The following is a 27,095-nucleotide window of genomic DNA, read 5'->3' as shown; positions in this document are numbered from 1 at the left end:
AATAATCCTACAGCAAAAGGAAATGTGAATTATTATGTGGATTATAATGAATGGACATTTTTGTAGCAGTTGATGCATTTTCTGTAAGGGAAAATCAAATCTGAAATTTCAAAGTAGAAATTACAAACTTCAGAAGCCTTTTGAAACATCAAATACACTACAAGTTTTAAATGTTCTGCATTGCAGGAAAGTTCTCCTTCAACAGGGTGATCAAATTAAGATCCTATATCTGTACTGTCTATCAGTCTTAGAATGAGATGCTTTTATTGTCACAGGCTACTTCTATGATAAATGTGTCAAACATCTATCGTTAGCTTCCTGAAAATTGTTAAAGGCAGGATTTCGTCAAGCTACTGAATTACCCAACCAATCTGGGTTTGATTTACATTTAATCCTCTGTTTGTTTAAACAATAAGGCATGTGCAATAAGGTATGTGCATTTTCTTTTCAGGTTTATGTTGATAATGTTTTGTCTATCCAAAGATTCGACACAACGTTTCTGACCAAAGGTTTCTCTTTAAATCTACCAGGCAGGCAGAAATAAGGCCACAAGGCTACTTACAGTGGGGCAAAAAGTATTTAGTCAGCCACCAATTTTGCAAGTTCTCCCACTTAAAAAGATGAGAGAGGCCTGTAATGTTCATCATAAGTACACTTCAACTATGACAGACAAAATGAGAAGAAGAAAAAATCCAGAAAATCACATTGTAGGATTTTTAATGAATTTATTTGCAAAGTATGGTGGAAAATAAGTATTTGGTCAATAACAAAAGTTTATCTCAATACTTTGTTATATACCCTTTGTTGGCAATGACAGAGGTCAAACGTTTTCTGTAAGTCTTCACAAGGTTTTCACACTGTTGCTGGTATTTTGGCCCATTCCTCCATGCAGATTTCCTCTAGAGCAGTGATGTTTTGGGGCTGTTGCTGGGCAACACGGACTTTCAACTCCCTCCAAAGATTTTCAATGGGGTTGAGATCTGGAGACTGGCTAGGCCACTCCAGGACCTTGAAATGCTTCCACTCCACTCCAATCCACTCCTTCGTTGCCCGGGCGGTGTGTTTGGGATCATTGTCATGCTGAAAGACCCAGCCACGTTTCATCTTCAATGCCCTTGCTGACGGAAGGAGGTTTTCACTCAAAATCTCACGATACATGGCCCCATTAATTCTTTCCTATTCACGGATCAGTCGTCCTGGTCCCTTTGCACAAAAACAGCCCCAAAGCATGATGTTTCCACCCCATGCTTCACAGTAGGTATGGTGTTCTTTGGATGCAACTCAGCATTCTTTGTCCTCCAAACACGATGAGTTGAGTTTTTACCAAAAAGTTATATTTTGGTTTCATCTGACCATATGACACTCTCCCAATCTTCTTCTGGATCATCCAAATGCTCTCTAGCAAACTTCAGACGGGCCTGGACATGTACTGGCTTAAGCAGGGGGACACGTCTGGCACTGCAGGATTTGAGTCCCTGGCGGCGTAGTGTGTTACTGATGGTAGGCTTTGTTACTTTGGTCCCAGCTCTCTGCAGGTCATTCACTAGGTCCCCCCGTGTGGTTCTGGGATTTTTGCTCACCGTTCTTGTGATCATTTTGACCCCACGGGGTGAGATCTTGCGTGGAGCCCCAGATCGAGGGAGATTATCAGTGGTCTTGTATGTCTTCCATTTCCTAATAATTGATCCCACAGTTGATTTCCTCAAACCAAGCTGCTTACCTATTGCAGATTCAGTCTTCCCAGCCTGGTGCAGGTCTACAATTTTGTTTCTGGTGTCCGTTGACAGCTCTTTGGTCTTGGCCATAGTGGAGTTTGGAGTGTGACTGTTTGAGGTTGTGGACAGGTGTCTTTTATACTGATAACAAGTTCAAACAGGTGCCATTAATACAGGTAACGAGTGGAGGACAGAGGAGCCTCTTAAAGAATAAGTTACAGGTCTGTGAGAGCCAGAAATCTTGCTTGTTTGTATGTAATAATTTGCAAATAAATTCATTAAAAATCCTACAATGTGATTTTTTTTCATTTTGTCTGTCATGGAAATTACAGGCCTCTCTCACCTTTTTAAGTGGGAGAACTTGCACAATTGGTGGCTGACTAAATACTTTTTTGCCCCACTGTATATATATTTTTATGTATATATTTTGGGGTTAAGTGAGAAAACCACTCTGGAAAAGGGTAGACCAGCTCTACCGGATGTGAGCGGGAAACACATTTTAAATTCACTCTCTAGTGATTAAAGAACCATTTAAAAGTAGAGGAGGAGACACGGGTGAAAAAGTCAGACGTGACCCCCACCTGTGGCCTCTCTGTTCCCTCTATCTATCCTCACACTGAGTTGTGCAAGGCAGATCAGGTTTGAAGCATCTGGTCAGCATTGCCTGGCTTTGAGTCAATAGATTCTGACAGCAGTGATGAACAATGTCTTAGGCCAACCAGAACACAGGCTGTAAAAGATAGTAAAGATAAACCTCTAGTGACAGTAATCACACATAAATCAGCATCTCCAAAACAGTTGCATGAATGGTCAAAAACGTTTAAGCATCCACGAGATGAGGGTATCAGAGTTGTGCAGTTTCCGAGTGAAACCAACAACATTATTCATTCATTCGAAGAGAAACCTGGTTTATGTCATAATTGCGGGATTTCTGGTCACTGGCAACGAGACTGTTGGAAAAGAAAATGTGATTCTATGAGAAGTGGGCAGGAGAAGCAGGGCCCGTCTAAGGGAAAATGGAATCAAGGCAACAGCCCCAACAACACAATGCTGGTGCTGAAATTTAAGAACCTCTCTCCGTCTCAGCAGCAGAGTTTGCTGGATGCTTTAGAGGTAAACTCACAGACCCCGTCTTTACGTCCCATCTCAGCTGGTGAACATATAAAATCAGTTGTAATATTTGTGAACATGATGGTTAACAATTTTGCAGTCTATTTTTTTTGTAGATACGGGTGCTGAAGTCACTGTATTGCCCATATCTTATGCAAAACATATACAGTGGAAAGAAAAAGTATATGAACCCTTTGGAATTACCTGGATTTCTGCATAAATTGGTCATCAAATTTGATCTGATCTTCATCAAAGCACAGCAATAGACAAACATAGTGTGATACCGCATTACTTGAACACGACTGTTGTGATTTGTTTTGGATCTGATGAGTTTATAGAGTAATTTGTTGGAAAACCCTGAGTTTATCTTATACACAGACGGTTCAAGCATTGTGAAGGGGGGTGTGAGGAAGGTAGGCTGGGCAGTGACTACAATGGCCAATGTCACTACCAAGCATGTTAGATTTGAGAACAGCAGACGTTCACTTTGAGCGACACAATGCTTAACTATTGCATAAAACTCTCTAATGGGGAATAACTCCAGAACGGGGACATGACGTAGTGCCAGGACAGTGGGTGATGGTAAAAAAATATATGACAGAGACATTAGGGCCAAAATGGGAAGGTAATTATCAAGTTTTGCTGATAACGAGGTCCACAGTAAAAGTCCAGGGAAAATCACAATGGATACATGTCACTCATTTCAAGGTTGTCCATTTTGATGACAAAGCGGAGCCTGGAGAATAAAGAGCTGATTGATTAGCAATTAGGACTCAATCTTGGGTGAAGAAGCATAGTGAGATGATCAGAACCTGATAAGCTTCTATGTTGTATACCGCAGTCGTCATATTAGGGATTTCTAGGTGAAATGTTTAAAAAAATATTGAAAATCGGGACATGATTACGTCGGGAAATCTATGTGAAATATCAATATCTCTTGAAACCAGGACATGTTACTTTAACTGTTTTGTTTCCTTCGTTACAGGTCATGAGAATCTATCGTCTGAGGCTGCAGCAATATCCCTTGACTGTACCTGAAATGATAAAAGATCCCTGGTGAAGTGCAACCAGTGGAAGGGAAGAAGAATTCCTCACTACCGGCAGACTGTCAGAACATCATTTCTAATAGTTATCTATGTGGGACTGATACCAGTATGGAAGAGCTGGTCACTTTTAAAGGTCTTTGTGAATGATTACCTTGACAATAGGACGATTGAATATTATTGTCTTGCAGACAAGTGAAAGATGTTTGAAATTATTTTTCTTGTGAGTTTCCTCCTAATACAGGATGTGGGTGGTGTTTCCATTTCTAACACAGAGATGCATCAGCAGGATGAGGGACACTCGGGCGTCAATACGTTTCTAGCTCTCTCTCTACACTATACCACAGTAGTCAAAGTAGTTGTTGGGTTTGTACATATGCACCATTCACATCAAGGGCAGGAACTCTCTCAGAACTTGTCTCAACTGCACCAGGATGGGTTTGTCAAAGGGTTGACTATAGGAGATATTTGTGCTACGGCGAGTTGGGCATCATCACACACTTTTGTGAGGTTTTAATCGCTTGGATGTCACTGCTCCCAGTTTAGCACACAGTGTGCTTACGGTTGGGACAGGGGAAAGTCACTAGGCAGCACGCCATCTGCACAATACCCAGAGTGCCTCATCTGGCAGGGTCAGGTCTGGCTGGTGTGCCAAGGGCCATTTCATTTAGCATCCGTTGGGGTCGGCTTGGGGCGCGATTACATTTCCCCATTGTATGTTGGTTGTACCGAAGTTGACTGACATAAAAGGAACGTAGCATTATGACTATACTGTTTGGCCCACTACCCCCCGTTCCTGGGCTCAGTGAAGAGCGATATTAAATGAAAGGAATGAATCAGAGCCTCAAGCTTGTCATCTGTGGAAGACAGGGCTTCCAGCGAGGCATGGATTTCATTGGCCTTGTCAGGCGTGATTGCAGATCCTTCAACCAAAGCCTTGAGAGTGCAATTCCCCATAGTATGCTGTACCTTGTTTCCCTCCTTGAACAGTATTGTTAGTCAATGTTAGAGTCTATAATGTTTATTTTGTGTTTGGATATTGTTCTAAATGATATTGTTGGATATATATGAGAGTAAGAGGCAATGAGTGATGAGATGACTATAGTACCAGTCAGTGGACACGTCGATCTTGGCGATCTTGAAGTTGAGGTCAACCAACCCTCCCACGGGGACACGGTCACTTCCTGTGGCGAAGTGGAGCAGCTTCTTCTGCAGCTCCAAGGGGAAGGCCAGTACCATGTCCCAGAAATGGCTAAACACACACACAAACAGGTGGTGTCAATAAATAATTCCAGACAGGCAATGTAAAACACAGCCAACGTGACTATTCTGTTATGGCAGCAAGTCAAGACCTACATTTAGACGGCTGTTGTAACATCACTCATGATTGCATGAAATTGAGAGTGAACTACACTCTTACAAAAAAGGTCCCAAAAGGGTTCTACAGCTGTCCCCATAGAAGAACCCTTTTTGGTTCCAGGTAGAACTCCTTTGGGATCCATGTAGAACCGTCTGTGGAAAGGGTTCTACCTGGGACCAAAAGGGGTCCTTCAAATGGTTATCCTATGGGGACAGCCGAAGAACCCTTTTAGGTTCTCTAGATAGCTCATTTTCTTCTAAGAGTGTACAGCTCCTTGAGAAGTTGAGTTATGTTGCATGACACTGCATTGACTCATGTTATAGGAAAAGTGAATGCACAGACTTGTGTAATATGAAAGGTCAAATGAAGAGCTATGCTAAGGTTGACTTTCAAATTAAAGCAAGTGATTGGTCCCCCAAGGGGGAAGGGGAGGGAGTGCAGCTAGAGTAAAACAGGCCTGAAAGGGACCGGAAACGCATGCAGCTGTAAAGTGGCACAGGTTGGCAGAGATGAGTTATGGTGGGGCAACAACTGCACTGACTGGACAGTCGGCAGAGTGGAGGTGGTATAGAGTTCAGCTCTAGGTTTCTCCAACAGAGTGAAAGACCCTATAGCATAATGGGTCTGTCATAATGGCTTGTTGCTAAAGGCTTTGTGGTACTCCACGGTGTAACGCTCGTCCTCTTCTTCTGACGAGGAGTAAGAGAGATCGGACCAATTTGCAGAGTGGTAAGTGTCCATTTTAATAAGTAAAACTGAACACTACAAAATACAAAATAACAAAGTGAAACAAACGAAACAGTCCCGTTTGGCACAAACACGGAAAATAATCACCCACAACTAAAAAGTGAAACCAGGCTACCTAAGTATGGTTCTAAATCAGGGACAACAATTGACAGCTGCCTCTGATTGAGAACTATACCAGGCCAAACACAGAAATCCCAAATCATAGAAAAATTAACATAGACAACCCACCCAACTCAAGCCCTGACCATACTAAACAAAGACATAACAACAGAACTAAGGTCAGAAAGTCACTCGGCAAGGTGAGGGGAGGATCTGGGGATGTTTGCCAGGTGAAAGATTGAAAAATAATGAACAGTTGTATAGATTAGGTGCACTGGGAGTTTTATGTGCATGACACTTACCATACTGTGAGGTCAGATTTGCTGTAGCCCTCATACTGAGCTGCTTTCGTGCCCGGCTCTGGAGTCCCACATACCAGGATTTCCACCTCCTCAAGTCTCAGCAGCTGCATAACCACAACACAAGGTGTGCCTAGGGCTGTTACTGTGACCTTATCACTGGCAGTCCGGTGTCATGACCACAGTCAAATTCCATTGATGATTGAGTCACGGTAAATAGGCTTCTCCAAAATAGTTCTCTGATGCCTTTGATGGTCATTAGTAGCATACCAAACTTGCCAGTGGCTAATAGCCAGTACTCAGCGCTCTATTGTCCCTCTAATCACTCTGGCATTGAGTTTTAGTGAAATCGAATAACCTGTTGCACAGCGACAGCCAGCTCCTCATAGCTGGTTGATGCATGGAATTAAATAAGTGTTCCAGTTGCTGAACATTTCTATAGGCTATGCAATCGCGTAAGAAAACAGAGTTTTGATGGCCTCTATTAAAAATCGGATGATCCGTTCAGCTTTCTAATCACTAGGCCTCTTGTATTTATTTATCAACTTACCTAATATTAAGCACATTTCTTCGCTTTACAACTGGGGTAGCCTACCTTGCTGGCATGAAAATGAACCACGGGAAAAGTGTCCTCCATTTGCTATTCAACTGCATATGATCTTTTTTTTTTACCATGCCCCTGTTTCAGACAGGGGCATGATAATGGCCCATTCTATATTAAAACTAATTTCGCACATATTATTTAGTATATGCCAATTTGTAAATTGGGAGGTACTGGAACAAAAAGTGAGCTGGAGTGGGGTGACCTGGTGAGCTCTGAGGTACAAGAACGCATGAGAAATGAAATCACCTTAAAAGGCGCTGCATGGTCATTCCGATGTCTGCATTGGCCATGCGTGCAGCATTTATGGTGATACGGCCTCTGCAGTAGTCAGTGCATTCAGCAGAGCTGTTGTGAAGGAAGTTGTCAAGGAAGTGAGTTTGTGTTTATACAGGACCTCCCGCCACCACCTACCATCAACCAATCATGTCAATGCGGAGCTATACGGAATTTGGGGGGCACACAGAGATGCGGTATGGAGCTCAATTTGGCCTTTGCGTGCCTCCGGAGGATATGTTAGTGTCACACCCTCCATAAATTGGCTCTTATATTAAAGCATCGCATGCATATCATTGCAGTAGGTTTGGGGAAAATGTTTTGTAGCCTAGGATCTGGAAAAAATGTCCTTTTATAAACGCATGCAATTCTAAGTACATGACTGGAGACTGGCAGAATATACAGGCTACTTTGACACTGACAAACTGAGAATCTGAGATCAATAAAAAGGCCCTTGTCTTGAATCCATCAACAGCCTAGGCCTAGCATTGTGGAGACACACATATTATAGGCTACAATATGAGGAGGAAATTATAGTCCTAAACATGCTTTTCAGTTTCACTGACTCGACCAATGATATGCTCACTCACCGGAGATGGCCGAAACATTTGTGCCAAAAGCCTATCTCACTCAATATTTGGAAGTTGATCAGATATTTTGGTAGCCTACAGCATACAGATTAGCGTCTTCTCTTTCCAGCAGGAGCCATTTGCTTTCCAACCTTTGTTTTCAGCGATTTTACTTGAAATATTGTCAAAGGCCTGTATTGTCTACACGCTGTTCACTGACAGATTTGCCGCATGTTCCCGACTGTATGTATGTGTGAATATATATACAATACCAGTCAAAAGTTTGGACACACCTACTCATTCAAGGGTTTTTCTTTATGTTTACTTTTTTCTACATTGTAGAGTAATAGAGAAGACATCAAAACTATTAAATAATACATATGGAATCATGTACAGTACGAAACAAAAAAGTGTTAAACAAATCTAAATATATTTCATATTTTAGATGCTCCAAAGTAGCCACCCTTTGCCTTGATGACAGCTGTGCACACGCTTGGCATTCTTTCAACCAGCTTCACCTGGAATGTTTTTCCAACAGTCTTGTTTCAGTCCAACTTATCCCAAACCATCTTCCAACAGTCTTGAAGTTATTCCCACATATGCTGAGCACTTGTTGGCTGCATTTCCTTCACTCTGCAGTCCAACTCATCCCAAACCATCTCAATTGGGCTGAGGTCGGGTGATTGTGGAGGCCAGGTCATCTGATGCAGCACTCCACCACTCTCCTTCTTGGTCAAATAGCCCTTACACAGCCTGGAGGTGTGTTGGGAGATTGTTCTGTTGAAAAATAAATGATAGTCCCACTAAGTGCAAACCAGATGGGATGGCGTATCTGCATAATGCCATGGTAGTCATGCTGGTTTAGTGTGCCTTGAATTCAAAATAAATCACTGACAGTGTCAACAGCAAAGCACCCCCACACAATAACACCTCTTCCTCCATGCTTCACAGTGGGAACTACACTTGCGGAGATCATCCGTTCCCCTACTCTGCGTCTCACAAAGACACGGCGGTTAGAACCAATAATCTCAAATTTGAACTCATCAGACCAAGGACAGATTTCCCCCGGTCTAATGTCCATTGCTCATGTTTCTTGGCCCAAGCAAGTCTCTTCTTATTATTGGTGTCCTTTAGTAGTGGTTTCTTTGCAGCAGTTCAACCATGAAGGCCTGTTAAATGTATGCCTACCACCCTGCACCTTGGTCCAATCCCTCTCTAAATGATCGTGACACATCAGCATATTATCACTGAGTATACAGACTGAGTATACAAAACCTTCCTAATATTGAGTTGCACCCCCTTTTGCCCTCAGAACAGACTCAATTCGTTCTCAATCTGTTACTCAGAACTGCATGAGTTCTAAACCTGTATCAGAATGTTCAAGTTATAAACGTGTATCAGAATGTTCAAGTTATAAACCTGTATCAGAATGTTCAAGTTATAAACCTGTTTCAGAATGTTCAAGTTATAAACCTATATCAGAATGTTCATCTGGATATTTTCTGACCACAGTGACGTGAATAACTCTTATTGTACTTTACATACCGAAATACCTCAAAGAACCTGAGAGCCGAGCTGACTTTTACCCCACCCCCCACAGAACGCAGAGAAGTCCTGACTCACCATCATAGCGTCTGATGCACACACACTATGGAAGCCATGATAGAAGGCTGCAAACTGCTTGTAAATGGACGTATTCAGTACAAAATCAGTGTACAGCTGAACATATTCTGCAGAGAAAGAAAATAATTTAATAAACCACTCACGCCCACAAATAGAGGAGACATATACTCAAAGACAAAGAGGAGCCTTGTGACATAACATGTAGAACAGAAAAAGACACACTAAGGGGAATTAGATTTAAGTGAATGGCACGTCTCTGTTTTTTTTAACAGAAATGTAGTCCTGGAGTTTCAAAGCTTGATTTCATTGTATCATGTTTTAAATAGACAACCATGACCATTTGATTCGTTGAATAAGCTGTGTTAGAGATGGGATGGAACAAAACAAAGCACATCCTGTGGCCCCTGTATGTTTACCTCTCATATTTTAGCCTACTAAAATGATAGTAAATGATAGTCCCACTAAGTGCAAACCAGATGGGATGGTGTATCTGCATAATGCTGTGGTATTCATGCTCGTTTAGTGTGCCTTGAATTCTAAAAAAATTACTGACAGTGTCACCAGCAAAGCACCCCCACACAATAACACCTCTTCCTCCATGCTTCACGGTGGGAACTACACTTGCGGAGATCATCCGTTCTGTTTGTTGATCTTGTCACCTCCAGGTCTCAGGTTATAGGACTTGACCACGCCAGGCTCCTCTTGGAAAACCTAAATCACACACTCATTATCTTTAAAAAAAGAGAGTGAATTTCCTGTGAAAGGCCAAAGCTTATATTAGTTAATGGTCAACATTCACTTACGGTAAACATGTGGGCTTAAAAATAGCCTACTGTAATCAGTAACCAGGGGTATAGATAATGTATTTGCTCTGGTGTTTAACTCAGCGGGTAAGTGAAGGATATAGCATATAGAAGCTGTTTTTTAGAGGGGTAATGGATGATGCTGTGTGTGAACTGAATACGGTTCAGTGAGTATACTGAACCTCTGCCTCAGTAAGAGTGAAAGACACTTCACCCAGTAAGATGGTGAAAGACCATTTGCCCTTGACTCAGAGGCCAAAATGCACATTACAAAGATCTTTATCTCAGTATAATAAAAGTTCAGAGGTGTGACAACTTAACTCATGACAAGTGGTGATAGATCGATAAAAGAGTGCTGACTGAATTTGACCTCATACATTCTTACCTTACTAATGCAGACAAGGCATAGAAATGTAAATAAAGACACTCCCAGGCTGTCTAAAATCACAATAATAACATATTCACAGTCAGTTGATTAGTTATTGTTGTTCCAATACTGAGATTAAGGTTCACATCCAATGATGGAAATCAAGGCCTCGCCCAGGTAAGAGTTTAGAACTCTTAGACATTGCCTACGGAAAGCATTCACACCCCTTGACTTTTCCACATGTTGTTATTACAAAGTGGGATTAAAATGGATTTAGTTGTAATTATTTGTAGATAGACTTTACTCACGGTATAAAGGTGGTGGAATTATTAGGGAATTAAGTCAAGTACAGAATACGGTGTATCTGTAGACACCTCTGCCACACCTTAATTCATTAGATCTGCACCCCAAACGAATCGAGGGTGAAGAGCATGCTATTCTCATGCTTAAATTCAAAGTCAGAATCCGCATGGCGAGAAAAGTACGTAAAAAGATAATTATGTTCCATTTACGCATGCTTAACTCAGGTTGGAATCGGCTCCCTGGTGCACTGTTGCCCTTGCACAGGTAATAAATAGGAAAGGAGATCAAATTTAATCCCATTTTACATCTACAGGTGTAGAGTGTACAGTGAAATGCTTACTTAAAATCCCTAAATAACTTCTTAGAGCTAGGGTCTATTTTCCTGACTGACTGACTTGCCCAAAGTAAACTGCCTATTACTCAGGCCCAGAAGCCAGGATGTGCATATAATTTGTAGCATTGGATAGTGTTACTCAGGCCCAGAAGCCAGGATATGCATATAATTGGTAGCATTTGATAGAAAACACATGGAAGCTTCTAGAAATGTTAAAATAATGTCTGAGACTATAACACAATTGATATGGCAGGTGAAATTCCAAAGAAAAACCAAACATATTTTTGTTTTAGCTCCCAGGCTCTTATAATGGAAAGCTATGGGTTCTATGTAATTCCAGCTCCCAGAATGCAATTCCTATGGCTTCCATTAGATGTCAACAGTCTTTGTTCATTGTTTCAGGCTTGTTTCTTAAAAAACAAGCAAGAATTTTGAGTTTTTGTACAAAGACTCCCAGTTCAAAATCAGTCTGTTGGCGCGCACTTACTCATTTTACTTTTCAATTGAACATACTTCTTTCCGTTTGAAATATTATAGTTTATTTACATTTTAGGATACCTGAGGATTAAATAGAAATGTAGTTTGACTTGTTTGAACAAAGTTTAGTGGTAGCTTTTTGGACTCCTTTGTCTGCATGTTGAATGAGTGGCTTACTGAAATCGATGGTGCCAACTAAACAGACCTTTTGGGATATAAAGAAGGATTTTATAACAAAACGACCAATCATGTTGTAGCTGGGACCCTTGGGATTGCAAGCAGAGGAAGATTTTCAAAAGTAAGTGATTTATTTAGATCGCTATTTCTGATTTTATGAAGCCTGTGCTGGTTGAAAATAATTTTGATGTGGGGTGCCATCTTCAAACAATTGCATGGTATGCTTTCGCTAAAAAGCCTATTGTAAATCGGACAACGCAGTTAGATTAACAAGAATGTAAGCTTTTAAATGATATAAGATACTTGTATGTTCATGAATGTTTAATATTACGATTATCTATTTGATTTGCGCACCCTCCAATTTCACCGGATGTTGTTGACTGGTGTACCGCTGGCGGGACGCCTATTAAACAACAATGCAGTTCAAGAAATTGAATTAAGAAAATATTTACTAAATAAACTGAGGTAAAAAAATAACCTGGAAGGTCAGCTAGAAGTCTTCCTCCAATTGCCCTTATAGCTGAGCAGCTCTCCAAGCCCATTTGCCAGGTTCAGAAATGGAAAATACTGTATGTCACTTTTATTGCTTACTGTCAACGGAATGCACACGGGTGATATACTACTATGTGTGCCTGCATGAATGTGCACATTATGTTACCAAGCTTCTGTTTGAAAGCTGATCATCTGTGTCTGGAGAAATGTGTATTCAGCAAACCATTCAACCATTCAACACAATTGACTTTTCAGATGGGACTGTACTGCAAACAACTTTTAACCGTCTTCTTATTCAGCCCAACTGCAAATTAATTACATAAGGTGAGGGCACGATTTCTGATCGGTCATACAGTGTCATGGCTGTGCCTGCCTGTCACACCCCAAGGGAGCCAGTGCAGAATTACTGTGGCACTTAGAGTATGCCAGGCCCGCCAACCTGCTTCATTGAAGCCACAGTGTTATTAACATGTTTTTTTTAGGACAGATAGGGGAGAGAAAAATGCCTCACTCTTATGGAACTATGAACAAAGCCAAAATATACATTTAAAAAAGAGGCAGGAATCTGGCACAGTTTAACATTTAAAACAAAACTCTTATACCAACAAAAAAAACAATGTCAGCAATGGTGACCTGAGAGTTGATTCACATTGGACAGATTGAATGACATTTTTTATTTATTCAGAGGACTTTCAGTGGTTGGATCCAGTCCAGAGGAAAACGTTTGGGAGTAAAGACAGAAAGCTGAATGGTTGGTCCCCCTGCTGGTTAACTGGGGTATTGTGATCCTCACTTTAACCCCCTAAAATCCAAACTGGTCTGCAGGCTAATTTACCTATTCTAATGAGGATGCCTATCCTCAGAGAAAGTGTATTACTCTAAATGCTGTGCTTGAGATGAAGCAATCGTAGAAGACGAACTGGAATAACTTGATGCAGGTCGCCCAGCGTAGTGGTTGCCATGCTGGCAGGAGTATTCTGGTCACTTGGCACGATGTGTGGAGTCAAGAGCTTGTTGTAGCAGTATGGAGGGAACTAGATGTCCAGGCAAATGCTGTTGTACACAGCGAGACCCATGAGCTGACGCACAGAGTTAAGGACAATACACTGATTCACAGACAGTTTAGACCATTTTAGGTGATTGGTTTTTACCAAAGCAGGACCAGTGTCTTTTGTCAAAAATCTATTATCCTGAGCCATCTAACAATGCCCAGACAATATATGAAATCACTGCACATAACTCAGTGAAAATGAATATATTAGGGCAACACAATAACACAGGACATTTTAACATAATGTACGGTACCATACAACTGTGAATGTTTGGGCTAATGCCCAGTAAACACACAGAGGTTGTGTTTCTGCACAGTGTTTCTGAACTACACCAGGACAGAGCAAATTACCATATTGTATTACTGTGTGTGTTCGGTCTACGTCAGCCACCGCCCCTTTCCTACAAAACCCAGGAGGTGAACAGAACATTTAGTCCATTAATTCTCCATCACCTACACACACACACACACACACACACACACGCACACACACGCACAGGCACTCACACGCACACTCATGCATGCACACAGACACAAGCAGTAATCCATGCAACCTTGCATGGACACACAGACGGAAAGTTTTCCCAGCTGTCTAGTCTCCATATGGTCTCCGTATGAGGGAGCCACTTTGGCTGTATTTCATAGGAATAGCACACAGATCCCTTTATAATGTGTAACTGCAGGTAGAGTGGGTGCCTTGATTCAAGAGTACAAACACAAAAGTACACATGCATGCAAACTGCTCAGACACACACAACGCTCACACACAACACACACACACACACACACACACACACACACACACACACACACACACACACGTTTAAAGACCATTGGAAATTAAACAGGGTTTCTGTAGCGAAGGGAATACACCACCACCTACTACACAACTCAATGTCATTGATTATTTCCATGGTTGATTCTTGGCCTTACATAAGAATCAGATTCTCACTTTACAATGTTAGGCAACACAAAGGGAAGGAGCTTCACACGTCTTTCTTTCGAGGAGTTTGAGGGAAAAGACATAATAGTAGGCTATAGGGAACATACTGTATCACACATAAATGTGCCGTATCATGTGCTTTGAGAGAGTGGTACAGTCCCGTGCCAAGCTATATCAGTACAGGAGCTGACAGACTGACTTCTTGACATTGCGTCTCTGAACCCAGGGCAATCAGAGAGGTAATGCCAGGACAACCGGCTGCCTTCAACTGTCTCTATATTTCTCTCCCTCTCACTTTCTCTCTCCGTCCAAATATCTCTCCTCTGAATCTCTCCTTGTTCTTGTAGTCTCATTTTGCAACGTGTCTCTATCGAGCTCATTGGAAGTGATTTAAAAATATATATATTTAACTTTTATTTAACTAGGCAAGTCAGTTAAGAACAAATTCTTATTTACAATGACGGTCTACACCGGCCAAACCCGAATGACGCTGGGCCAATTGTGCGCCGCCCTATGGGACTCCCAATCATGGCCGGTTGTGATACAGCCTGGATTTGAACCAGGGTGTCTGTAGCGACGCCTCAAGCACTGAGATGCAGTGCGTTAGAAAGCAGGCTCAATTTCCTCACAACACTTTTGCAACGTGTACAAATTCCAAGCAACATGCACAAAGTAAGAATGGCATGCTGCGTGCACAGTCTCTGCACTGTGCAAAATGTAACTGTAACATAACACAGAGCTTTGACAAGCGCCAGCTCACCTGCAGGTAGGAATAAACTGGATATGATCAACTTCCTAATGTAGTAATACATCACTCCCTTGAAACACACACAAGGGAAAACATATTCACTCTATTTATTTACCACCTTCTATTGCCATCTCTTGAAAACACACTCATGTAATTTACTTTAATTAAATGACACCCTATGGCAGTTAATGAACAGAGGTGCTGCACTAAAGAAAACACTATAAACTGGAAAAGATGTTGACAGAATGCTATTCAGAGGGCTGAGAGGTCAACTCACTCAAATTGTTTGATATGATTCCAACTACTGAGGTGAAAGTTTCAAAATCTTTCCTACTTCCCCAGAGTCAGATGAACTTATGTATACCATTTTTATGTCTCTGCGTGCAGTTTGAAAGAAGTTGCTAACTAGTGTTAGAGCAATGACTGGAAGTCTATAGGAGCTGTTCCCATAACATTCCAGTCATTGTGCTAATGCCAGTTAGCAATGGCTTGCAAAACTACCTTCAACTTCGTTGAAATTGCAAGCAGAGACATAAAAATGGTATCCATGAGTTCATCTGACTCTGGGGAAGTAAAAGGGGCTTAAATGACAAAATTGTACACTATCCTTTTACATTTCCACCAGGTACAACAAGAAAAGGACAGGTTCGAGCCTTCCTAGGGAGTTTTTCCTAGCAACTGTGCTTCTGCATCTGCATTGCTTGTTTTTGGGGGTTTTAGGCTGGGCATCTGTAAAGCACTTTGTGAAAACTGCTGATTTTAAAAAGGGCTTTATAAAATACATTTGATTGATTGATTGTGACATCCCACTAGAAGGCAGACGCACACCGGGCCGACCAATGGTTGTGGTTTCTGTGTTGGCGCTGCGGTCACTCGTGATCAGTCCTAACAGCACTAAATCCACACCCATGGATTACATTTTTTGTATCGACAGTAAGTCTTCTTCAGGCAGTGCAACCAGGTAGACAGGTAGATCAAGTCGAGAGGACAACCCTATAAATTAATGTATTGTTATACGAGGTCAAAGTTTGTAAGTCATGAGTACTCCAGGAAAGGCTTTACAGACAAAGGACTATCAACAGGCTGTTTACAATGTTACCTAAATATGTTATGTTAACTAAAAAATAAGAGTCAGATGAATGGACTTAACCTAGATAGAATCTAGCTCGTAGATAAATAGGAAGGTACAGTGGGTCAAGTGAGGACAAAAGGCTTGGTTGGTATAATATTACCTTTATTTTACTAGGCAAGTCAGTTAAGAACAAATTCTTATTTTCAATGACAGCCTAGGAACAGTGGGTTAACTGCCTGTTCAGGGGCAGAACGACAGATTTGTACCTTGTCAGCTCGGGGATTCAAACTTGCAACCTTTCGTGTTACTAGTCCAACGCTCTAACCACTAGGCTACCCTGCCGCCCCACTAGGCTACCCTACCGTGTACCGGGGTATTTGGAAATAGCCACAGGATGGTTTGTCAATTATTTTAAGTTTTGTAATAAATTTGAATATTTGTATCTACTTTTTAAGTAAATACCAGCAGTGAACTTGTGCAATATGTTAGGAGATAAAGAAGATCGTGTTTCATTTCACCTGTCACATCATTTTTCATTATGAAGATTACCAGTAGTCCCCAGTCACATGGTATGTGTTTACAAGCACACAACGAGGAAAGAACATAGCCTTGTGAGTCACTCACTGTTGTGCAGCACGTGCCAGTTGATCTAGTTACATTATGTAATTCACAACAAAATGTTTGCCAGCAAGATACACTAAAAGATCAAAAGTATTTAAATGAGTGGATTCAGCTATTTCAGCCACACCCCTTGTTGACAGGTGTATAAAATCATCAGGCACACAGCCATGCAATCTCCATAGACACACATTGGCAGTAGAATGGCCCTTACTGAAGAGCTCAGTGACTTTCAAGGTGGCACCGTCACAGGATGCCACCTTTCCAAGAAGTCAGTTGGTCAGATTTCTGCCCTGCTAGCACTGCCCCAGTCACCTGTAAGTGCTGTTATTGTGAAGTGGAAACGTCTAGGAGCAACAACAGCTCAGCCACGAAATGGTAGGCCACACAAGCTCACAGAACGGGACCGCCGAGTGCTGCAGAGTGTAGAAATTGTCTGTCTTAGGTTGCAACACTCACTACCAAGTTCCAAACTGCCTCTGGAAGCAACGTCAGCACAATAACTGTTTGTCGGGAGCTTCATGAAATAGGTTTCCATGGCCGAGTAGCCTCACACAAGCCTAGCATCACCATGCGCGATGCCAAGCATCGGCTGAAGTGGTGTAAAGCTCACTCTGGAGCAGTGGAAACGTGTTCTCTGGAGTGATGAATCACGCTTCACTATCTGGCAGTCCGACAGGACAAATCTGGGTTTGGCAGATGCCAGGAGAATGCTACCTGCCCCAATGCATAGTGCCAATTCTAAAGTTTGGTGGAGGAGGAATAATGGTCTGGGGCTGTTTTTCATGGTTCAGGCTAGGCCCCTTAGTTTCAGTGAAGGGAAATATTAACGCTACAGCATACAATGACATTCTAGACAATTCTGTGCTTCCAACTTTATGGCAACAGTTTGGGGAAAGCCCATTCCTGTTTCAGCATGACAATGCCCCCATGCTCAAAGCGAGGTCCATACAGAAATGTTTTGTCTAGATCGGTGTGGAAAAACTTGACTGGCCTGCACAGAGCCCTGAACCCCATCGAACACCTTTGGGATGAATTGGAACGCAGACTGCGAGCCAGGCCTAATCGGCCAATATCAGTGCCTGCCCTCACTAATGCTCTTGAGGCTGAATAGAATCATGTCCCCAGAGCAATGTTCCAACATCTAGTGGAAAGCCTTCCCAGAAGAGTGGAGGCTATGATAGCAGAAAAGGGGGCAGCAACTCCATATTAATGCCCATGATTTTGGAATTAGATGTTCGATGAGCAGGTGTCCGCATACTTTTGGCCATGTAGTGTGTCATAACTATTACGTTAACTCTGTAAAAAATTGCTAAGTGCTCTGTAGTTGTGCATTTGGTTTGCTAATCACTCAGTGACAATGGCAACTTCATTAAATAGTACAACAAATCAGTCTCAATGTCAACAATGTCAGATCCAAGAGCTTGGCGTAGCAGTAAGTCGTCCTGTCGTGTCGTGTCCCCTGTATATATCGTTGCTTTTTCGTTTTTTACGTATTTTTCTTCGCATATCTCTTTAAAAACTTTTTGCTAAACCTAAGCTTCCAAATACTCTCCTGCAACCCGCCTCACCCAATGTAGCTATTTTTCCTAAAGTATTTATATTTACTTCGGAACCGGAACCCCTCAACTGAAGCTCAACTGAAGCTAGCCAGCTAACCACCAGCCATGCTAGCGGTCTTCAGCTAACCGGTCATCAGCTAACCTTCAGCCCGGAAAGCTCTCGCCAGTTCGAACAACGCGACTCTAACCAGAGCATAACGGACCTATTTATTTTTCATCCCCGGATTCTTCCCCGGATTCCCACCGCAAACGGAACATTTTTCAGCTGGATCTTCACAACTAGCTATCTAGCTATCTACGAACTGTTAGCTTGCTAGCACAGGCCTGCTAACCATCTGCATTGCCGCGTCCCAAACACCCATATTTACTTTCTATCTCTTTTTGATTTTTAATTTGTTTATACCTTCCGGAAACCTGCCTCACCCAATGTGATACGGAATCGCTATTATTTTTATTTTATTTTTTAAAATTATTTTTAGAACACACTCAAGAACCTCCAGAAGCTAACCAGCTAACTAGCTACAAGCTATTTAGTCATTGTTAGTTTTTTTAACCTGGATAACACTCGCCAGTCCAGCTTCCCTGCCCCATCCACCGCTGCCCCCGAGACACTGATCTCTTGGCCACATAGCTGATGCACGCTGGACTGTCCATTAATCACGGTACTCCATTCTGCTTGTTTGTTTTATCTGTTGGCCCCGTTGCCTAGTCAACGCCATTTTACCTGCTGTTGTCGTGCTAGCTGATTAGCTGTTGTTGTCTAACCTACTGTTTTAGCTAGCTTTCCCAATTCAACACCTGTGATTACTGTATGCCTCGCTGTATGTCTCTCTCAAATGTCAATATGCCTTGTATACTGTTGTTCAGGTTAGTTATCATTGTTTTAGTTCACAATGGAGCCCCTAGTTCCACTCTTCATACCCCTGATAACTCCTTTGTCCCACCTCCCACACATGTGGTGACCTCACCCATTACAACCAGCATGTCCAGAGATACAACCTCTCTCATCATCACCCGGGGCCTGGGCTTACCTCCGCTGTACCCGCACCCCACCATACCCCTGTCTGCGCATTATGCCCTGAATATATTCAACCATGCCCAGAAACCTGCTCCTCTTATTCTCTGTCCCCAACGCTCTAGGCGACCAGTTTTGATAGCCTTTAGCCGCACCCTCATACTACTCCTTCTCTGTTCCGCGGGTGATGTGGAGGTAAACCCAGGCCCTGCATGTCCCCAGGGACCCTCATTTGTTGACTTCTGTGATTGAAAAATCCTTGGTTTCATGCATGTCAACATCAGAAGCCTCCTCCCTAAGTTTGTTTTACTCACTGCTTTAGCACACTCTGCTAACCCTGATGTCCTTGCTGTGTCTGAATCCTGGCTCAGGAAGGCCACCAAAAATTCAGAGATTTCCATACCCAACTATAACATCTTCTGTCAAGATAGAACTGCCAAAGGGGGAGGAGTTGCAGTCTACTGCAGAGATAGCCTGCAAAGTAATGTCATACTTTCCAGGTCCATACCCAAACCGTTCGAACTACTAATTTTGAAAATTACTCTCTCCAGAAATAAGTCTCTCACTGTTGCCGCCTGCTACCAACCCCCCTCAGCTCCCAGCTGTGCCCTGGACACCATTTGTGAATTGATCGCCCCCCATCTAGCTTCAGAGTTTGTTCTGTTAGGTGACCTAAACTGGGATATGCTTAACACCCCGGAAGTCCTACAATCTAAGCTAGATGCCCTCAATCTCACACAAATCATCAAGGAACCCACCAGGTACAACCCTAACTCTGTAAACAAGGGCACCCTCATAGACGTCATCCTGACCAACTGGCCCTCCAAATACACCTCCGCTGTCTTCAACCAGGATCTCAGCGATCACTGCCTCATTGCCTGTATCCGCTATGGAGCCGCAGTCAAACGACCACCCCTCATCACTGTCAAACGCTCCCTAAAACACTTCTGTGAGCAGGCCTTCCTAATCGACCTGGCCCGGGTATCCTGGAAGGACATTGACCTCATCCCGTCAGTTGAGGATGCCTGGTCATTCTTTAAGAGTAACTTCCTCTCCATTTTAGATAAGCATGCTCCGTTCAAAAAATGCAGAACTAAGAACAGATACAGCCCTTGGTTCACTCCAGACCTGACTGCCCTCGACCAGCACAAAAACATCCTGTGGCGGACTGCAATAGCATCGAATAGTCCCCGTGATATGCAACTGTTCAGGGAAGTCAGGAACCAATACACGCAGTCAGTCAGGAAAGCTAAGGCCAGCTTCTTCAGGCAGAAGTTTGCATCCTGTAGCTCCAACTCCAAAAAGTTCTGGGACACTGTGAAGTCCATGGAGAACAAGAGCACCTCCTCCCAGCTGCCCACTGCACTGAGGCTAGGTAACACGGTCACCACCGATAAATCCATGATTATCGAAAACTTCAATAAGCATTTCTCAACGGCTGGCCATGCCTTCCGCCTGGCTACTCCAACCTCGGCCAACAGCTCCGCCCCCCCCGCAGCTCCTCGCCCAAGCCTCTCCAGGTTCTCCTTTACCCAAATCCAGATAGCAGATGTTCTGAAAGAGCTCCAAAACCTGGACCCGTACAAATCAGCTGGGCTTGACAATCTGGACCCTCTATTTCTGAAACTATCCGCCGCCATTGTCGAAACCCCTATTACCAGCCTGTTCAACCTCTCTTTCATATCGTCTGAGATCCCCAAGGACTGGAAAGCTGCCGCGGTCATCCCCCTCTTCAAAGGGGGAGACACCCTGGACCCAAACTGTTACAGACCTATATCCATCCTGCCCTGCCTATCTAAGGTCTTCGAAAGCCAAGTCAACAAACAGGTCACTGACCATCTCGAATCCCACCGTACCTTCTCCGCTGTGCAATCTGGTTTCCGAGCCGGTCACGGGTGCACCTCAGCCACACTCAAGGTACTAAACGATATCATAACCGCCATCGATAAAAGACAGTACTGTGCAGCCGTCTTCATCGACCTTGCCAAGGCCTTCGACTCTGTCAATCACCATATTCTTATCGGCATTCTCAGTAGCCTCGGTTTTTCGGATGACTGCCTTGCCTGGTTCACCAATTACTTTGCAGACAGAGTTCATTGTGTCAAATCGGAGGGCATGCTGTCCGGTTCTCTGGCAGTCTCTATGGGGGTGCCACAGGGTTCAATTCTCGGGCCGACTCTTTTCTCTGTATATATCAATGATGTTGCTCTTGCTGCGGGCGATTCCCTGATCCACCTCTACGCAGACGACACCATTCTATATACTTTCGGCCCGTCATTGGACACTGTGCTATCTAACCTCCAAACGAGCTTCAATGCCATACAACACTCCTTCCGTGGCCTCCAACTGCTCTTAAACGCTAGTAAAACCAAATGCATGCTTTTCAAACGATCGCTGCCTGCACCCGCATGCCCGACTAGCATCACCACCCTGGATGGTTCCGACCTTGAATATGTGGACATCTATAAGTACCTAGGTGTTTGGCTAGACTGCAAACTCTCCTTCCAGACTCATATCAAACATCTCCAATCGAAAATCAAATCAAGAGTCGGCTTTCTATTCCGCAACAAAGCCTCCTTCACTCACGCCGCCAAGCTTACCCTAGTAAAACTGACTATCCTACCGATCCTCGACTTTGGCGATGTCATCTACAAAATGGCTTCCAACACTCTACTCAGCAAACTGGATGCAGTCTATCACAGTGCCATCCGTTTTGTCACTAAAGCACCTTATTCCACCCACCACTGCGACTTGTATGCTCTAGTCGGCTGGCCCTCGCTACATATTCGTCGCCAGACCCACTGGCTCCAGGTCATCTACAAGTCTATGCTAGGTAAACCTCCGCCTTATCTCAGTTCACTGGTCACGATGGCAACACCCATCCGTAGCACGCGCTCCAGCAGGTGTATCTCATTGATCATCCCTAAAGCCAACACCTCATTCGGCCGCCTTTCGTTCCAGTACTCTGCTGCCTGTGACTGGAACGAATTGCAAAAATCGCTGAAGTTGGAGACTTTTATGTCCCTCACCAACTTCAAACATCAGCTATCTGAGCAGCTAACCGATCGCTGCAGCTGTACATAGTCTATTGGTAAATAGCCCACCCATTTTCACCTACCTCATCCCCATACTGTTTTATTTATTTACTTTTCTGCTCTTTTGCACACCAATATCTCTACCTGTACATGACCATCTGATCATTTATCACTCCAGTGTTAATCTGCAAAATTGTAATTATTCGCCTACCTCATGCCTTTTGCACACATTGTATATAGACTCCCCCTTTTTTTCTACTGTGTTATTGACTTGTTAATTGTTTACTCCATGTGTAACTCTGTGTTGTCTGTTCACACTGCTATGCTTTATCTTGGCCAGGTCGCAGTTGCAAATGAGAACTTGTTCTCAACTAGCCTACCTGGTTAAATAAAGGTGAAATAAAAACAAATAAAAAAACAGTGAAGAGGCTACTCCGGGATGCTGGCCTTCCAGGCAGAGTTCCTCTGTCCAGTGTCTGTGTTGTTTTGCCCATCTTAATCTTTTCTTTTTATTGGCCAGTCTGAGTTATGGTTTTCTTTACAACTCTGTCTAGAAGGCCAGCATCCCGGAGTCACCATTTCACTGTTGATGCTGTGACTGGTGTTTTGCGGGTATATTTAATGAAGCTGCCAGTTGAGGACTTGTTTCTCAAACTAGACACTCTAATGTACTTGTCCTCTTGCTCAGTTGTACATCAGGGCCTCCCAATTCTCTTTCTATTCTGGTTAGAGCCAGTTGGCTCTGTTCTGTGAAGGGAGTAGTACACAGCGTTGTATCAGATCTTCAGTTTCTTGGCAATTTCTCGCATGGAATAGCCTTTCTTTCTCAGAACAAGAATAGACTGACGAGTTTCAGAAGAAAGGTCTTTGTTTCTGGCCATTTTGAGCCTGTAATCGAACCCACAAATGCTGATGCTCCAGGTACTCAACTGGTCTAAAGAAGGCCAGTTGTATTGCTTCTTTAACCAAAACAACAGTTTTCAGCTGTGCTAACATAATTGCAAAAGGGTTTTCTAATGATCAATTAGATTTTTAAAATTATAAACTTGGATTAGCTAACACAATGTGCCATTGGAACACAGGAGATATGGTTGCTGATAATGGGCCTCTGTACACCTATGTAGATATTCCATAAAAAATGTGCCGTTTCCAGCTACAATAGTCATCTATAACGTTAACAATGTTTACACTGTATTTCTGATCAATTTGATGTCATTTTATTGGACAAAAAATGTGCTTTTCTTTCAAAAACAAGGTAGTCGATGTATGTGTATGTATGTATGTATGTATGTATGTATGTATGTATGTATGTATGTATGTATGTATGTATGTATGTGTGTGTGTGTGTGTATGTATGTATGTGTGTGTATATATACAGTGTGTATGTATGTGATTGTATGTATATATTTTTTACTACTCTATGGATATAATTATTGTTTGGATAACCTTATTTACTATTATGTGTTGATTTTTACCTTACATTTTTTCACTCTTTATGCGATGCACACTGCAGATAACACCGGAAGAAGAATTATCACTGAATTACCACAGTGAATTATTGGATTGTTTGTGTCAATTAATCCCATAAGTGATGGGTTGCCAATTGGCGATTTGACACAAATAAACGTTTCATTCATTCATTGTAGGAAGGGGTAAAGTGACTATGCATAGATAATAAACAGCAAGTAGCAGCAGTGTAAAAACAAAGGGGATTAATTGTTCAGCAGTCGTATGGCTTGTGGGTAGAAGCTGTTAAGGTGCCTTTTGGACCTAGACTTGGCGCTCCGAAATCGCTTACCGTGTGGTAGCAGAGAGATCAATCTGACTTGGGTGACTGAAGTCTTTGATCACTTTTGGGGCCTTCCTCTGACACGGTGTCATGTTGGTATGAATGGTGTCATGTTGGTATGAATGGTGTCATGTTGGTATGAATGGTGTCATGTTGGTATGAATGATTCGGGAGACAGGCGCAGGAATGTATAATAGTTTTTTACATTACACCCAATTACGGCGTGCCGTGTGAAGGAACGGGAACGAAAACTAAACAAACACGTAACAAAACACAACCCAAACAAAAGAGTGAGGAGTACCTCAAATAAATAACACCTGGGCACAATGATTAACACACGGGATGAGACCTGTAATCATCTTCGTATTCACAAATGCAAAAAGCCATAAACACACAGCACAGATACGCACAGCACCAACAGACATTGTAACAATAATCGAACCCCAATGGAAACCAAAGGGCACATATATACAAATATTAATCCGTGGGAATAGGGGACAGGTGTGCGTGATGAAAGTTTCGGAGGGATCCGTGACACACCGCCTAGTACATAGGTCCTGGATGGCAGGAAGCTTGGCCCCAGTGTTGTACTGGACTGTATGCACTACCCCCGGAAGCGCCTTATGGTCGGATGCTGAGCAGTTGCCATACTAGGTGGTGATGCAACCGGTCAGGATGCTCTTGATGGTACAGCTGTAGAACTTTTTGAGGATCTGGGGACCTATGCTGTCTAATATTTGTTTTGTGCGTGAAGCAAACTGTGAGTAGCATTTTTGAGTTACTTGTATAACTTTACGAACTTGGATGTTTGTCTTGCAAATAGTTTAGGTCAGAGACTGTATAAAATGTTTGCAATGCGCTCGTTAGCATTTAGTTAGCATTCTCAATGGGATTTCAAATGTACTTGTTTACATAATATTGCTAACTTTAGGATTACAAAGGGGGGGTTTTAAAATAGTAGGGTTTTAAAATAGTGCCCCTTGTGTTCAGTTCTTGTATTACCGAATATATTTTAGTATGGCACAAGGTTGGTATGAAGGTATGACAATCTGGATACCGCCCAAGCCTAGAAGACAACCCTAGGAAAGTTATGTCAGATAACGTTGGCTTACAATGACATTACATGTGAATGATTGGGTCAATATAATGATTATGTGGCCACTGCCTTCCTAATATGCAGACAGACCAGCAGTCCAGATCAGCTTTATCTTCGGAGGGTTAGGGATGTTATGTTCAGTGGTTTGAAATTGTACTTTTTTGTATCTCGCACTTATTAATCGCAGGAAATATCATGTCTTATATCATGAAGATTCTGTTATTGTTCATGTCTCGCAAAAGTGGTTGACATAAGTCCTATGAAATATAGATAGATAATAAGCACATACGGGGTGGCAGCGTAGCCTAGTGGTTAGAGCATTGGACTAGTAACCGAAAGGTTGCAAGTTCAAATCCCCGAGCTGACAAGGTACAAAATCTGTCGTTCTGCCCCTGAACAGGCAGTTAACCCACTGTTCCTAGGCCGTCATTGAAAATAAGAATTTGTTCTTAACTGACTTGCCTAGTTAAAAAAATAAATATTGGATGGTTAGACAGATTTATAGCATCAAAAATACATTAAAGTATATGTTTCTCCAGTGTGGTTTTCAAGCACTGCCTCATCTGTTGTGTGTGTGGTGCAGATTGCTGTATATCTGAAAACGTTGACACAGTAATTCCTAGGTTGGGAATGAAAGGATACAGTCCCGACCAATTGAAACTCAAGAGTAGTTGTCACACTTCCAGCTGCTGAACCAATGACAACAGGAATCCCTCAAGTAGGTGAACATGCCTGAAAAAACAAACAATTTTGATATTTAATCCAGTGAAAGGGCATAAATGCAACTGGGAAAACCCCTCCATAGGCCTAATGTAACACAAACGTCTATTCAATGACTACTATGATAATATTTTATATAGTAGTTTTCTAAAAGTAGGCTGAAAACATTCCCAGGAGCATTCAGCAGCATTCCTTAACCAGATTTAAACACTGACCTTGAAACATGAAACATTATTGTGCCTTTCACAGCTCGGCTATGAAAAGCTGACATGAACTTTCTGGTACAAAAAAAGCAGTTTTAATGAGCGGGCCACAGTTTTCATTAAGTCTAGGCAAGCAGCCTGCACTTCTGAAAATGTATCTATGAAAATAATAACTCAGCTTGGAGGACTGTGAGTGAAGGAGAAAGAGCGACTCTTTGCCTCCAAAAGCCACAAGCACACTCACAGTTATTGTGTTTTTATTGGTAGTGTGAGTGTGGCTTAATGGCTAGTATTTGAATTCTGCTGAGATTTCAATTAAAGCTGATTTACTTTCCATTGCATTGCATACAGTATCTAAAATGAGAGAGAGAAACATTTGAAAATTTTTGCATGGGTTTTAGGAAATATATGGATTCTTTGTAAGTTTTGATTAGCCATGGCAAAATGTGTATAATTGCAAGAAATAAGAATTGAAACTGCAATTTGTCTCACAGCCCCATGATAAACTTGTATAACTGCAGGAAACTAGCTTTACAACTGTAAAATGTTCTCTCTGCCACATGAATGACGAAATGTGGTAATTATCTTTAAAACAGCAAATGTGCATCCAATAGGGCCTCTTTACCCTCCTGACTCACCATAGTCAGTGTGAATAATCTACTGAAGCAGCAGCAGGAGCCACTCCTTGGTGAGGCCTTCCATGTCGAGCCCTGTCGCTCCTATGAAGGTCACCTTGAGCTTTTTCTTTAGGTCCACTTTCTTCCTGCTCAGCTGGACAGGGCGACAGAGGGTTGGAGAGGAGGGGGAGGAGGGGTGACACGTTTTACATCCAGGCAGGTTTTTCAAAT

At 42.5% G+C, this 27,095-nt stretch overlaps 1 pseudogene; it reads right to left on the bottom strand.

The window, feature by feature from the left end:
• Positions 1–3,503: 3,503 nt before the first annotated feature.
• Positions 3,504–27,095, bottom strand: part of LOC115113860 (probable E3 ubiquitin-protein ligase HECTD2) — a 45,920-nt pseudogene continuing 22,328 nt past the window's right edge.

Source organism: Oncorhynchus nerka, linkage group LG28 (genome assembly GCF_034236695.1).
Source record: "Oncorhynchus nerka isolate Pitt River linkage group LG28, Oner_Uvic_2.0, whole genome shotgun sequence".
NCBI lineage: Eukaryota > Metazoa > Chordata > Actinopteri > Salmoniformes > Salmonidae > Oncorhynchus > Oncorhynchus nerka.
The sequence above is the reverse complement of the archived record's forward strand: the minus strand, read 5'-3'. Positions and strand labels throughout refer to the sequence as shown.